This window comes from Ictalurus furcatus, chromosome 17 (genome assembly GCF_023375685.1).
Source record: "Ictalurus furcatus strain D&B chromosome 17, Billie_1.0, whole genome shotgun sequence".
NCBI lineage: Eukaryota > Metazoa > Chordata > Actinopteri > Siluriformes > Ictaluridae > Ictalurus > Ictalurus furcatus.
This window is the reverse complement of record NC_071271.1, coordinates 19,425,936-19,443,124: the sequence shown is the minus strand read 5'-3', so window position 1 is coordinate 19,443,124 and position 17,189 is coordinate 19,425,936.

Below are 17,189 nucleotides of genomic sequence, written 5' to 3'. Positions count from 1 at the left end.
AGACAATTTTACAAAGCCTGAACCAATTTACCACCACTCTGTACGGTCTTGAATTCAAGAACTCACTCAATTATTTATTTGCATTTGTTAGTGGCTTTGTGCTGTCTGTAAATGAGGCGCAGTGGGAGGTCAAGCTGAACACGACCTGTGGATTACGCATGCAGCTCAATGCCCCCTGTTCCTACAATATCAAAGGGCTACAGCCCCATGTTAACAAAAATTATATCAGTAAAACCATTGTAACTAAGTATATGTTACTAATTTGCCCCCAGTGGAACAAACCAAGCATGCGAGGGCCATGTCCTTTAAACAATTGGAAAAATTCACATTTCTACAATTGAAGAAACAATTAGACAATTTTCTACAATTTTCTCCTCACCCATAATTTTCATAGTTCAGCCAAGACATGTTTGACATCTGACATTTGCTTCTTTATAAATGCACTGGAGCTACAAGTAATAGAAACTCTTTTCTATGATTAGTTGTATTCTTTTGTGTTTTTGCTTTGAATGGCATCATTACATGACATCAACTCACTTTTAAATAAACCTTTATTTTTTTGTAAAATAGTCTGCACAGAGCGGAACTATTTACCTGCTTATAATTGTTGAATTCTTGAATCCGACTGATGATTAATTTTCTATAACACTGGTTCAGACAAAGGCTTATATTAATGTGCTCCTTCTAATATGTTATCATTTCTATAGTAACAACTCACTCATAGGGATTTGTATGCCACATAATCTAAGGCTGGTAATAAGAAAAACGTTCATTGTTAATTACTTAAAATTTATGTATTGTCAATAAATCTTCTGCCACAAAAAGCCTTCAGAAAAGTGGTCTTTGCCATTTCTAATTTCTTGCTAAAATGACAGGATAATATTTTTTTGTATTATTAACTTCAAAATAGAAAAGCATTCAAGCTGGTGAGGGAGTTACTGTACAGTATATTGCTGTTATAAAAGAACTTATAAAATAAACTAATTTGTTTCCTAGATGCCCAACAACATTAAATGTAACACTAAACAGTTAAAAAGTATGATCTGTTGTTCTCTAATAAATATACAATAAATTGTAATTATTAGCAAAGTGCTGTAGTATAAGAGGAGTAAACCACTGGGCTGTCATTTAAAAAAAAAATCGTCTTCAGTATAGGAGCAGTAACTTTACTTAATGTTGGCTACAACACACCATTACAATGTTGATTATTTGAAATGAAATTATTGGTGTTTATTATTAGTGTGTCTTTCTACGTTCGATAAGGAGGATCAAAGTAAAACAATTTGAAATGATGCATGTTTAATTCACATTAATTTTTATGAAGTATGTTTGAGTTAGTTTACCCCTATGTGTTAATTAATACATTAATTAACAAACATGTACTAACATGTATTGAAGGTAGTCGTTATTCATGCATGATTAGTTAAGGTTAGCTCTTCATTAGTTTGTGATTAGTACATGCTTTTACTCATCATTAGTTCATATTTAAGTAAGTATTAATTCAAGTATTAGTGCATAATTATGTATATACTGTTAATATAAAGTGTTACCCATAGCCCCCTGCTTTTTGGTACAATTCAGCCTTCAAACTTGGGTTTCAAACTTGAGATGGGGCTTGAAGAGCCAATTCGTGCTAACAGGAAAAAAAAAAAAAAAAATCCTATTGTCCAAGATGGCTGCCCACCATGCGTCTGGGATCACATTAGCAATTGTGTGACATTACCACAAAGCTGAATGCTATTTGATGCATATATATACTGTATGTGATGTGTGCGTGTATTTATACAAATATTTTTTCATACTGATTTCCATTACTTGTTTGCTACCTTATACTTGTAGCGCTGGTGCAAAATTAAAGAAGCAAACGTCAGACACCAAACTTGGATGATCAACCACATTAGGGAAAATTATGTACAGCATGCTTTTTTTTTTTTCTTTTTTTTTTGGCTGAACTATCCATTTAATCTGACAATGTTGCAATTTGACAAATAATTGCAAAACACTTGTTTTCACAGATGGAGAAACAAAATGTTGTCTATTATCAGAAGTGCAGCTAATGAAGACATTTTTTGAGGAAACAAGGCTGTCCCGGGAGCCCTGATGACTGTGACCTTGATTCCATATAAAGCTACAAAATATATTCTCTTCTCCTTTTTAACATGTGGGAAAATATGTCACTCTGTGTGTGTGTGTGTGTGTGTGTGTGTGTGTGTGTGTGTGTTCATGAACAATGCATGAAGTAGTAAGACACATCTTCAGTACAATACCCTAAAGACAACATTCTCTCTCGCTCATATTTTCAGCCTGCTACATCTCAGAGATGAAACAAAAATAGCTGAAACTGTCACTGCGGAACAAGAAGCGTGCCGAGAGCGGACTGCTCGACGCGTCACAACTTTGCACACAGCTATTAGCTTGTTTCAAGGCAGTGTCAGCAGTTGCTGTCAAAGCACTTAGTGCCTCTAATGTGTATCAACCCTGTCTCAAATCACTGTAAGGAGGGGCCTTGAGTGTACAGTAAGTGGTGGAGGGCCACTCTGTGAGATGGCTATCAAAGTGTTGAAGACTCAAAAATGCAGTACAGATCCATACTAAAATACCCTTGAGAGGTGTCAGATCTCTGAGATACATACACGATGGAACTATCCTTTCCCGAGCTGCCTCTGTCACCTTAATTACTTCAACCATCTTATATACAGCCAATTAAGGCTGATGGTGAATCAAAGGAGCAGCCCATTCAGCCTGCAAGCCAGGACAGCTTAGATGAAGGAACATTTTTAATGATCAATCCACCTTTACACACTACTTCTATTCCTGAGTAAAAAAAAAAAAAAAAGAAAGAAAAAAAGGGGGGAAAAAAATAGTACTTCAGTCAGAGGTGTGATGGGGCACGGAGTAATAAGAGGAGTTATTTCTCATTAGCACTTGTCACTTTAGCAACACACCATCATCCCTGACTTCAGTTAGCTGCAAACATCAGTTTGACAGCAGACACCAAAGGAGGTTTTCAGCTTTGAGGTACTCACACTCATGCAAAAAAAAAAAAAAAAAAAAAAAGTATCAAAAAGATGCTCTTTTTTTTCATACTAAAGGAGCAATAGTGCAGTGCAGGTGGAGCTGCAGCTGATTCCTGTATCAGCTGGAACACGTGTGCATGCTTTTCATCAATTATCAGGAACAACGTTCAGTAAATGTAATGTGTCATGATGTCACGCAGTGTGCAAAAAGTGCAAAAATCACTTCACATACTGTGCCATATTCACTAACAATTGTGTTACGAGTGCCATTCTGTGAGTGTATATTTAAATCATACTGTATGCAATCACATGTAGAAATAGCACAGAGAACATTTTTTGTGTTTGTGAAAATGAATGCAATCTTGATAACCTGGAAAAAAAGTGCTATACTAACAAGGTCTGTGGAGGATTACTATCACATGAGTAAAATAGCATGTCTTTCCTGTTTTGCTCCTTTGCCATAATGGAATTTACTGCAACCTGAAAATCACTTTGGGAAAAGCAACTGTGTGTGCAAAGTAATACATCCAGTAGACAGGTATTAAATTTGCAGAAAGGTTTGAGAAAATTATGCCTTTTACTAATTTTTAGTAAACACTCTATGCTTTAAGATAATAAGCAGGGCGTTTCTCAAAGAGATTACTTAATGTTAATATTATCATAGTAAAGGTTTCATATTAGATATTCCATGTATGATTACAAGCCAACAGCATGTAAACAGAGCCTTTAAATGGTTTTCCTTCCAATTTGCCTGTTAACATAACGGGCACTCATGTCACCAATCTTTCATTTATTTATATCACATTTTGAAGAGTATATTTTTCTCTTAATCTCTTTAATATCTAAACAGGCTGTGGTTAACGGAAATATATAGTGTGTGCAAAATCTTCTGTAAGCCTACAGGTGCATCTCAAAAAAATTTGAATATTGTGGAAAAGTTAATTTTTTTTCCATAATTTAATTAAAAAAAAATGGAACTTTCATCTATTCTAGATTCATTACACAAAGTGAAATATTTCAAGCCTTTTTTTTTCTTTTAATCTTGATGAGTATGGCTTACAGCTCATGGAAATCAAAAAAATAGTATCTCAAAATATTAGAATAAAGAATTTATAATACAGAAATGTCGACCTTCTGAAAAATATGTTAATTTATGCACTCAATACTTGGTTAGGGTACCTTTTGCATGAATTACTGCATCAATGCGGTGTGGCATGGAGGCAATCAGCCTATGGCACTGCTGAAGTGTTATGGAAGCCCTGGTTGCTTTGATAACGGCCTTCAGCTCGTCTGTATTGTTGGGTCTGGTGTCTCTCATTTTCCTCTTGACAAGGAAAAGGGGTTATGGGGTTCGGGTCAGGCGAGTTGGCTGGCCATTCAGGCACAGAATTAACATGGTCAGCAAACCAGTTACTAGTAGTTTTGGCACTGTGGGCAGGTTCCAAGTCCTGCTGGAAAAGGAAATCAGCATCTCCATAAAGCTTGTCAGCAGATGGAAGCATTGACTCTGGGACATTGATTTCCAAATGATATGCAAATTTGTCTTTCATCTGAAAAGAGGACTTTGGACCACTGAGCAACAGTCCAGTTCTTTTTAAAGGCTCAGGAGACCTTTGCAGGTGTTTTGAGTTAATTAGCTGATTAGAGCTCTTCTCAGGTCAACATTTCTGTATTGTAAATTCTTTATTCTGATATTTTGAGATACTGGATTTTTGATTTCCATGAGCTGTAAGCCGTAATCATCAAGATTAAAACAGAAAAGGCTTGAAAATTTTCACTTTATGTGTAATGAATCTAAAATATATGAAAGTTCTACTTTTTGAAATAAATTACGGAAAAAAGCAAACTTTTCCACGATATTCTAATTTTTTTAGATGCACCTGTACTTATTGTTCCCCCTGACTTTGCACGTAATGTAACACGTACAATTATTTTTTAACACATGCCCACTATTTGTGTTCACAATTTATCCTATTGCACATGGAAGTTAGCATTTTAGTCAGTCTGGGCCATACACTTTCTCTTTCCTGCCTCACACTCAGTGTTTCCAGGATCGGCTCTGAATCCACTGCGACCCTGATCAGAATAAAGCAGTTGAAAATGAGGGAGTGAACACTCACTGAGATTAACACTATAGGACCTAAGAACTTAAAAGTCCTAAAATTATCATGTTTATATCTTTATATTTTTGCCTGAAATTTGTGAATATATTATACCACTTTCAAATGATCTAGATTTTCTGATTCAGTTTTTTTTTGTTGTTTGTTTGTTTGTTTTAGCTATGTATCACAACCGCAATATCTAAAATATATAGCCAGAAATAAATATCCGAACAATTAACATTTCATAGACTAATAAAAGTTTCTGTACATCTATAATTGGATGATCATCATTGGATGGTGTTGAGATTAAATTACTGGTGTTTATTATTAGTGTGTCTTTCTATGTTCAATAAGGAGGATCAAAGTAAATTATGAAAATAAAAATTTGTGTACACAGCTGCAGGTGGCAAATTATATAAACAATTTCAAGTATGCACATTTAATTCATATTCTTTCTTATAGAGCAGGTTTGATTTAGGTTATACCTACATGTTAATTAATACATTAACTAACAAACTTGTACTAACATGTACTTAAGGTGGTTGTTATTCACACATGAATTCATAAGACTAATGTCATAGTTAAGGTTAGCTCTTCATTAGTTTGTGATAAGTATATACCTTAACTCATCATTAGTTCATTTTTAAAGCTGCAGTACTGAACTTTTGCCTGTCTACCGCCATCTCTGTTTGAAACATAAAACTGCAAGCTACCTGCAGAATTTTTTTTTTATGTGGGTTGTGCTTTGGCGCTGCTCCTCTGCGCGGATGAATCTGATGGTTTGAGATATTCATATGGGATGAATATTAGCTCTAATACTTGACAATGGAGGTGGCCGCAGATATGGTTTCTTGGACTAGAGGTGAGTTGCTCTCTCTCATAGCTAGAAGAAAATAAGTGCAATTTACCACACTGACCATAGCAAAACAAACAAAAAATGAACAACAGGAAACTTGATACCTGGTTGAATCAAGCGAACAAGTGCCCTAATGTTAGCTAGCTACCTATTAAGCCACTGAAATGTCTTACCTGCTCTACAGAAAAAAAAAAAATCTCTGTGTCTGTATTCAATCCCATCAGATCTCTGCGTTATCACCACCTTTCAAAAGCCATGTTTACATTTATTCTTGTTTTAGCACAAGCTCTGTTGCGTTCCCTTTTTTGACTGCAGGCTTTCAGCAGTTTGAGGTGATTTGATGTGAATCGTTTGATGTGATTCTCCAGATGTAACCAATGATTGGATTTAGAACTATCCAGATTAAAAGCAGCCATCTAGATGACAACTCTTGTAAGGACAAGCTACAAACACTCCACCATCCTCAGCACCCACACACACACAATATAGTAGCTGGCTCTTCTTCTTTCTGTTTATGGACGTGACGTAACCACACAAAGACAAATGTCATCAAATGGACATTTCCCGCAAAATCCGACCCGACAGGTCAAATTATAAATCATTATTATAAGCTTACAATTGAGAATTGGGGTATGGTAAGGAGACAGTTTTGAAGACTGTAACTTTAAGTAAGTATTATTTCAAGTATTAGTGCATGAGTATTCATGCACTGTTACTGTAAAGTGTTACCCATAATACAAATACATTAATACTGCAATGTTTTCATCCTAAGAAGCATAAATGATTTTTTTTTTTTGTTTAGACATCAATTTTATGCTTTGCTATCACCTTCACTCTCACACCACTAAACAAAAACAATTAAGCTAAATAAGGATGGTTCTTGTTTAATTTCATATAAATCAGATTTAAGCTTGAAAAACAAATATTTTATTTTATTTCTAATTTTTTTTTATACAGGATGCTTCATTGTTTCTTACATGTACACATCTGTGCCTATTCTATTCATAAACCACTTGTAGACTGTGGATAATTACCACAGACTAATAACCAGTAAGCCTGTACGTTCACTGGATCCACAGGATGCTTTAATTTTGATATTGATGGTCAATTGACTATCAAGAAATGAGAACTTGTAACGGTTAGAAAAGACTGCCAGTCTGCGCTTATAGTGTAGATCAGCTTGGGATTTCAGAAGGAAGAATGCAACAAAGTGATTTCAGGAAACTCCAATTTAACATAGAGATTGAAGTGTGTCAATATATCTGATTAATTAAATTCAATTCGGGTTACATGTTGGTTGTAAGGTGTTCATTCTTGGAGTTAAAAACAGCCCTAGAGCTTATTTTTATTACAACCAAACATGATAAAGATTTTTTTTAAAATCAATGTGATTTCGATAATACTCAATCTAGAGTTTGATATGTGAATTTATTGCACTAGTTAGTGTCTTAGGGAGTCGATGGTGTAGCCTTTAATGATGACCACACTTCCTGGCTCAGTTATGATATGCACGAGGTCCGTGTCTGAGGCCAAAAGACAGCACCTCCTATGTTGAGAATGGCGGCAGCTCACACTTTGATGTCTGACATTACTGGTGCTTAGGAAACCTGAATCTTTCATCAAATCTGTGGCTCAGCCCGATGGGGGGGTCCCGTTTAGAGATGAATTCAAATCAGCCTCCACATCGCCCACTAATTCCTTGCTTTGCACCAGTTCACTAAGGCTCTGTGTGATGTGACACCTACCATTCATTTGATTACTTCTCTTGTTGCAAATAGACATTATTTGAATTCAGCCATTAAATATGCCAATTAGTCATCCATTTCATCATTCATCTACAACAGAAAAGACTCTGACGGTTTGATACAACAGCCTTTAAAGCTAAAAGCAATTAAAATAACAGCCTAGTTCACTGTTACGACAAAGTGTACTTAAAATAACTAAAGACATTTGTAAAGTAAGATGTGTGTGTCTAAAGAAGATCAGAAAGATGCTACACTGATGCCAATTATCTTTTTGTACTCAGGGGCACAATGAAGTCTGTGCTTTGTAATGTTTCCCTGAATATTATAACCATGCCCATGAATTGGGGAGGGGTGGAGTATTTCCCATAGACAACCCTCTGCTCCACCATAAAGATTTGCTGTTCATAAAGAACGGCACTTAGGTGAGATTATTATTATTTTAAAAGCACATGTTGCAAAAAGCACAAGCCTGTAGACTGTATTCATATATATACTGCACACCAGTGGTCACCAACCCTCTTACTTGAGATCTATCTTTCTGCAGATTTAATAATAATGTAAATAATGAGTCTTTATTGGTCACATATACAGTAGAGCACAGTGAAATTGTTTTCTTCACATACCCCAGCCTGTCAGGAAGCTGGGGTCAGCGCACAGGGTCAGCCATGATATGGCACCCCTGGAGCAGAGAGGGTTAAGGGCCTAGTTCAAGGGTCCAACAGTGGCCGCTTGGCAGTGCTGGGGCTTAAACCCCCGACCTTCCGATCAGTAACCCAAAGCCTTAACCGCTAAGCCACCACTGCCACCTGCCACTGATTTAATCTTCAAGCTAAATCTAGCACACCTGTTTTAGTTGATCAAGAACATATTAAAGCAATGATTAGATGGTCAGGTGGGCACAATTATGGTTAGAGCTAAAGTCTTCAGAAAGGTAGATATCCAGGAACAGAGTTGGTGACCATTGCTGCACACATTGCATGTACAACCCCAATTCCAAAAAAGTTGGGACGCTGTGTAAAATGGAAATAAATGTAAATAAAAACAGAATGCAAATCTCATAACCCATATGTTATTCACAATAGAACATAGAAAACATATCAAATGTTTAAACTGAGTAAATGTACCATTTTAAGAAAAAAAAGGTCATTTTGAATCTGATGGGCACATCACGTCTGAAAAGATTTAGGATGGGGCAAAAAAAGGCTGAAAATGTAAGTGTTACTAAAAAGAAACAGCTGGAGGAACATTCTGCAACTAATTTGTTAATTGGCAACAGGTCAGTAACATGACTGGGTATAAAAAGAATATCTAAGAGAGGAGGGTCTCTCAGAAGTAAAGATGGAATGGAATCTGGATGGAAGCATACGTTGCTCTAAAACATGTATATACCTTTCAACATTGATGGTGCCTTTCCAGATATGCAAGCTGCCCATTCCATAGGCACTAACGCACCCCCTTATCAGCAGAGATGCAGGCTTTTGAACTGAGTGCTGATAAAAAGCTGGATGGTACTTCTCTTTAGAGGATGCAGTGTCCATGATTTCCAAAAAGAATTTCAAATTTCAATTCGTCTGACCACAAAACACTTTGCCTCAGTTCATTTTAAATGAGCTTAAGCCCAGAGACGACAGTGGCATTTGTGGATCGTGTTCACATATGGCTTCTTCTTTGCATGATAGAGCTCTAAACAGCAGTTGTGCATGGCATGGCAAACTGTGTTCACAGACAATAAGTTCTGGAGGTGTTTCTGAGCCCATGCAGTGATTTCCATTACAGAATCATGCCTGCTTTTAATGCAGTGTCGCCTGAAGGCCCGAAGATCAAGGAATTGGAATTGGGGTTATAAACTGATTCAAAGTTATGCACATGTGTGGAGTGAGGTTTAACATTAATGTTATCATAACAATGAGAATTACGTGAGTCCAGCTCAGCTTTTTAATCACACTGCGTGTAATTTTAATGAATAGTAAATTATTTCTCTCTCAGCAAAACATCATCCAAGTGTGATTTTAAATGGACAGTGTGAAGAAGAGTTTGCGATCATAATAAACTTGCTCAACATTTCAGAATTGCCTAACATTCTGCAACAAGGGCTCTGGTTGTCGAAAACAATATAAAATGCATTTGTAAAACAGATACAGTATACAATACACTTACTCATCTTCTGATGTTACCAGCATTAAAGGGTATTGTTTTGGTGTAAAACAATAAGTATAGCTTTTATCAAAGTTTTTAGCCCTTTTTTTTTTACTGTGTATGTGCTGTAATTCTTGCTGAATTTGTAATGTGGCTTTTTTAAAGCTGGAGCAGGCTGAACACAGACACAGGGAAACTGGAGTGAGGCAAAAAAGTGCTCTTTTATTTACAGAAGTGTGGTTGGGAGTGGTGAGTGCAGTGCTCTGGTGCGGCAGTCGGATCATGGGGCGTAGTCTGCTGGAGATGAGAGGCGGGACCCAAGGAACCCAGTTGAAGACCTCTGCGGTGTTGATCTGGATGTGGCTGCCAGGGAGCATACTTGTCAGTGTCTGAGCTGTCTCTGCTTCCTTCCGGAGAGGGAGAAAAAGAAATCATCTGACAAGTGTGGAGAAACATTGCTCACCTGGCTGTTGGTCTGACGCCCTTTTATACTCTCCCTTCTGCTCTGGGAGGGTAGCGAGAGGCTGCCGTTATTAGTGGCTGCCAGCCGTGTGTGTTTCTGCCGCCCCTCCTTGCAGCCATGTGCTCTCGCGCTGTTCAAAACAATTGAGGTGCTGAAGTGCTGTAGCACTGTCCTTTCAGCAACTTGGCAGTGGTTGCATGAGGAGTACTATATTTTTGTGTAGTGCGGGTTGTTGGCCTGCTGTCACAGTACCACCCTCAACTCCAAGCCTACTGCCGCTGGACATTGGGCCCACATGGCATATCTGCAGGAGAGGCTGTCAGCATTCCCATGCTGATCCCCCGCCCGGTGCTGCATCTGATACATGAAGTCTTGCAATGAAAGGAACCATACTGTTACTCTGGGGTTGGTGTCCTTTGCTTTTTCCATCCATTTTAGTGGAGCATGGTCGGTCATCAGAGTGAAGTGCCGGCCTGCCAGGTAGTAGTGAAACTCCTCGATGGCCCACTTTATCTGAAGGGCTTCTCTTTCTATGGTGGCATACTTCCTCTCTGCAGGGGTCAGCTTTCAGCTGATGTACAGGACCAGGTGTTCTTCTCCATGGACTGTTTGTGAGAGAATGGTGCCCAGCCCTGTTTCTGATGCATCTGTGTGGACTACATTTTACATTTTACATTTACGGCTTTTTAGCAGACGCCCTTATCCAGAGCGACTTACATTTATCTCATTTATACAACAGAGCAATTGAGGTTTAAGGGCCTTGCTCACGGGCCCAACAGTGGCAGCTTGGCAGTGCTTGGGCTTGAACTCCTGACCTTCTGATCAGTAACCCAAAGCCTTAAACCACTTAAGCCACCACTGCCTAAGAATGGACTAAGAATGGACTAAGAATGGAAGGTTAAAGTTAGGATTGTGTAGTACTTGGGAAGCTGATGAGTGCCAATTTCAGGGCCTGGAATGTGTCCTCTGCTTGCTCCAACCACCACACCCAGTCTGTTTGCCCCTTACGTGTGATATCTGAGAGGGGGGAGGCTATAGAGGATAAGTTAGGGGTGGGGACGCAGAATGATATCTATTAGGTGCTGGAATGCCCCCTGCCAATACCCTTTTGTGAGGTCCAGCATGAATATGAACTGGGCTATCCCCAGTCATTCTACTAAGTCGTCCACTCAGGGGAGGGTGTAGCTGTCGAAGTCCACAACCTGGTTGAACCTCCGGAAGTTGTTACAAAGCCTCATGCTGCTGTTGGGTCTCCACACAACCACAATGGGGCTAGACCAAGGGCTTGTGGATTCCTCGATAATTCCATCGTGGAGCAATCAGCTGACCTCCGCCTCAATAGCCTGATGGCGAGCCTCCGGAACACGGTAGGGCTGCTGTCTCACCACAACTCCCGGGGGTGTCTTGGTCTCATGGTGGACCAGATGCATCATTGCAAGTGTGGAGGAAAACACATCCACAAACTGGTCCAACAGCTCTGTCAGCTCTTGGCTTTGTGTGGCAGTGAGATTTTCTCCTCGGTGGATCAAGTTGCGCTCAATGGGATCTGTGGAGAGGGTAGCAAATGCAGACACCACTGGAGCTGGATCAACCCATTTTTTAGCAGATGTATGTGATATGTTTGTGTGTCTGTATGCTTACCAGGATGTTGCAGGCAGTAGCTGACTGGGCCCACCTTATTGAGGACCATAAATGGGCCTTTCCATCATGCCACGAATTTACAGGAGGAGCTGGAAAGAAGGAATAGCACCTGATCACCCGGCTGGAACTCCCGTGGTTGAGCTGGTTATATGGTTATATGCTCTCTGACAATCGGTGCTACTCAGTCAATCCGCTCCTGCATGTCTTGGATGAAGTCAATGACGGAGCGGCACAGCTAGGGCTGCTCCTCCAGTGCCTCCCAGGCCATGTCTAACAGTCCCTGAGGATGCCATCCAAACAGCAGCTTGAATGGTGTGAGGCCAGTGGATGCCTAGGGCCTCTCACATAGGGTGAAGAGGACGTACAGTAAAAGGAGGTCCCAGTTCCTCCCTTTCTCATCCACCACCAGTTCCAGCATTTGTTTGAAAGTTTGGTTGAAGCGCTCCACCAATCTATCCATCTCCGGGTAGACAAATGTCCTCAGGTGCTTCCCCTGCAATAACCTGCATCGATCAACCATTAGTTTGGACATAAATTGTGTATCTTGGTCAGTCAACATGCCCTTAGGGATCCCCACATGGCTGAACAGGAGCATGAGTTCTTTGGTGTTGTTGCGGGAGGCGGCTTTCCGAAGTGGCACTGCCCCAGGGTACCTGGCGGCATAGTCAATGATCATGAGATACTCATGACCCCTGGCCAACTTCGGCAGTGGCCCCACGAGGTCCATGCATATTCCTTTGAAGGAGATGCTAATGATAAGGAGGGGAATCAGAGGGGTGGGTGTTGGCTTCTGGGGAGCAGTTCTCTGGTATTGGGGGCAATGCTGACAGAAAATCTGGGCCTCCTTGTCCATGCCAGGCCACTAGGAAGCTTCTCTAGTGTGTTGTTCGCCTTAAGTGACCGCTGAGTGGGTTTGTCTGTGCCAGATGCCGGAAGATCTGTGTCTTGGGTTTGGGAACTACTAGGAGGTACAGAGACGGCCACGTCACTCCGTTCAGAACTATAGCAGTCCTCCTTGTACCTGGAAGTAGGCTGCTGGCAGTCTTTGCCCTGGACCTTGGTTGATCCCCTTGATCATCCGCACCTGGGCCCAACAGTGTTTTAGGCAGCTGTCCTCCTTCTGCTACCATCCCCTTCTTAGTAACCTGTTGGAGCACACTAGAAACAGGGTTAGGTTATGTATGTTACTCACCTTCTGTGGAGGAAGTGGAATCCCCTTCTTCAGTCCTGCCGGACCTGTGCTGTAGTGGGTGGTTTCCCACTGTCCCACTGTCGTCTTAACCTGGTGTCTGTGTGGCTCAGGGCATGGGGGAAGCCTTGCCAGTCTCTCCCCAGGAGCAGTGGGACTGGTAGTTCGGGGATTAGGCTTAGAAGGAGAGGCCATTCCCCCAATTGGCTTTGGATTCTTACTTTCGCCATCAGTACCTGTGTAAGATCCTCATGTATGCAGGAGCCTTCAAGTGTCCCTGTCTTCTTGACTTCTTGGGGTTGGAAGGTGGGTCGGACCAGGGTCACTGTGCTTCCTGAATACAAGAGGGCAGTGACTGGGTGTTCGTTTAAATCAATGTTAGGTGGGTGTTTTGGATGGGTTTGTTAGCCCTCCAGGGGGGTTCAGGTCCAGCTCTGTGGGCATGGCGTCATGTTTCTTCCAGGACAACAATTTGAGAAGCTTCGCTGGGAAGCTGAGCTGGCATATCACCATCCTTCCCTGCCAAGGTCCTTTTTTAGACCTGTTTTAGCAGGTCCTAGTCTTCAGCCTCAGCTGGGGTGAGTGCACAGTAGGCCACCTGGACCTCCCACAAAAGTAACGGAGCAAGGATGCGAATGCAGTCCTCTTCAGCCCATCTTTCCCGATGGGCGACGTGCTCGAAATCCATCATATAGTCCTCAACGTCATCCACTGGCTTTAGTCTGGAGAGGAGGTGCTGGGCCTCTTGGCAGGGGTCGGGGATGGAGGTGGCTGCAAGATGGCGGTAGGAAAGAAGTTCCTCGGTGGCCACCATTAGACTCTGGGCCAGCTCCTGGGTCACCGCTGTTGCTGGAGATTGGTCTCCAGGAGATGCTGCAGCATAGGGGCCATTTTCCTGCTGGGTTCCAGATCCATGTTCATGCCCACATCCTCCACCATTGTGCCTTTTAAAGCTGGAGCAGGCTGAACACAGACACAAGGAGATGGGAGTGAGGCAAAAAAGTGCTCTTTTATTTACAGAAGTGTGGTTGGGTGTGGGGAGTGGGCAGTACAGTGGGTGTGGCAGCAGAACAGCGTCAGCCTCTGGGGTTGGCGTGTGGGGTGTTGGCCACTGGAGATGAGAGGCGGGACCCAAGGAACCCAGTTGAAGACCTCGGTGTTGTCAATCTGGATGCGGCTGCCAGGGAGTGTCCTTATCAGTATCTGAGCTGTCTCTGCTTCCTGCAGGAGAGGAAGAAAAATAAATTAGCCGATGTGTGTGGAGGAATATTGCTCACCTGGCTGTTGGTCTGACGCCCTCTGTGATCTGACTCTCCCCTCTGCTCTGGGAGGGTAGCGAAAGGCTTCTGTCATCAGTGGCTGCCAGCCATATGTGTTTCTGCCGCTCCACCTTGCAGCCATGTGCAATCGCACTGTCCAAAACAATCGTGGTGCTGAAGTGGCGCTGTCCATTCAGCAACTCGGCGGCAGTTGTGTGAGGAGCTCTATCTTTGTGTAGCATGGGTTTTCGACACCCCTTCACAGTAGCGAGTATCAAACATGAAACTTTACTATGGTTAATACACATCCTAAGTCTGCCTCAAAATGCCAATGTCATTCCAATCTCTGTAGACTAATTTAAAGGATCACATTGTGATCTAACATGAATTGTTTATGACGTTAACAATATGGGTTACAAATAGGGTTACAAAATGATAAATGATTCAATATATACATATGGTTGAACACAATAGTGCCTTCTGTATCACACAGATAAACATAATAAATCTGGATATAAAATTATAAACACAATTAAATCCTTAGATATAGAGCTCATGGGCATCTCGCATTACACTTACCTACAATTAACAAAAACATAACCTCCATTGTACATATATTTTAACATTGAAATATAGGAAATTGCTGCATTTACTATATGTGTGTAATGCTTTCGGTATATATATTTCATCTTTTATTGTATACTGTAGTTTTATATCTGCACAGCATGATATTCTTTGATATTTAATTTCACTGGAATTTATGTTGTCTTTTGAACATGATGTACTCACCAAATAACATATTATGCTTCTTATTTGAAGGAGGTTACAGTCTTTCTAGTAAAACATCAGAGTTCTGCTTTCTGTCACGTTTTCATTTTATTATATCTGTGTGTGTGCGCTTGGTAAAGAAATCATAACACACCAAGTCAACACTATTAAATTGTTGCTGCACAGAGACAAAAAGCCCACTTCTGTTGTTTAGACCATTATGAGAAAACATCACCATTGTCGATATTTTTGAACAGGTTCCCTCCGATATTTGGCTGATTCTCTGGAATGACTGAGATAAATGTTAATTATTTCACGTGTAAGTTTTCTATTCCTGATTGCGGTAGAGTTCATTTGGCGTAATTGGACACAGGTGTTGCTGAGTCACAGCGTGCCATGTTGCATTTCATTTAGCTTTTTGGCAGAACCAAAGCCATTTCTGAAATTTTTTTACGCATAAGCAGAGTTGGAACAGAAACACTTAGCATGAGACATTCCCATGTTGCCAAATGGTAAACAAATGTTAAACCTTTATAATGTCTGCTTTACTCATTTTGGTAATGAAGACTAACTTAAACCAACTCTGAGCACTCACAAACACACACTCTCCACTCTCTACAACCCCACTGAACCCCAACAAACTCCTCTCTGGGTTTCCTGGGACTGTTGCCATGGAGACAGTGCTTACCTCAGTTCTTTCTGAAGTGCTCTGCGCTTTCTCAGAGTCGTGCCTGTTGTGATTGGAGTTGTTCTCTAGTTTACATACGGTATATTGTAAGGCAAATATATATATATATATATATATATATATATATATATATATATATATATATATATATATATATATGTGTATGTGTGTGTGTGTGTGTGTGTGTGTGTGTGTGTTTGTGTAGAGAGAGCGAGAGAGAGAGAGAGAGAGCAGAAAGAGCAATATGTAGACTAAAAATCAGTTGTTTCTTGCACAGCTCATAGTGAATTGTCAATAAAAAATACCATTACCATAATATAATATGGTTTTACTGAGGAAAGAAACCAGAGGAAAAGATAGCAGGCCCACGCCCCATGCACTGAACATTTCAGACAACATTTATATATACAATTTCCATCTGAAAAGTAGTAGCTAGTTTTCTACATTGTGGTTTTCTATTTAACTAGTGTTCTAATTAGGTGGCCTGTTAAATATTTACTGACTACCTAGGAAAATTAAAGAAATGTGTTATACTATATACATATGGAGCACTTGACTACATGAAACCCAAAATGAACACTGTAAATTAAACATTGCAAATCTTATTGCTCCTGTTAACATGCATAAACAGCAACATCCATCATTTATTGCTCTTTTGAAAAGGATAAAAGGATTTGGCTGATTCACTGAAATGATTGGGAAGATCCCAATGCCTTCTGGGTAAAATCTGTTCTTGAAATCGTCAGTGTCTTTTACTCATTCCCTTGGCCCTAAAAAGACCTTCTAGCTAACTATACTTCAGCTAATAAAGTAATAAAGTATTCAAATATGAGAGTTGTGAAGAGGAATGATTTACTACCTTTATATTTCAGACACATACAAACAACCAAGCATTCCCTCTCAGAGTGAAACTGTCCTGAAGCCAGATATATACCAGTTCTTTCTAATTTGAAGATTCCAAGTAGACATCATATTTTGGACAGTATTTGGCAGGATCCAATTCACAAAGCAGCTGCCACCTGAGGTCTCTGATTCTGACCAAAAGTGTGAGGCTTTTAAACAATGTTGCCAACATAGCAAATGTGTTGCTAAATTTGACAAATGGTTAGACCTCCTTATTCACTTTATTTTTTATTTTTTTAAAAAAAGACCCTTGTGACAAATGTAGGGACTTTCTAAGCAGTTGTTAGTGTTTGTCCCACACTCCAGCTCATATCACAGCTGCTGATTATATGCATGGTTCAGCCAACTCATCACTGGTGTGTAAAGCTTGAATGAGTTGTTCTTGCTGATTGGTTATTGGGATCAACTTAGCTAATTTATTG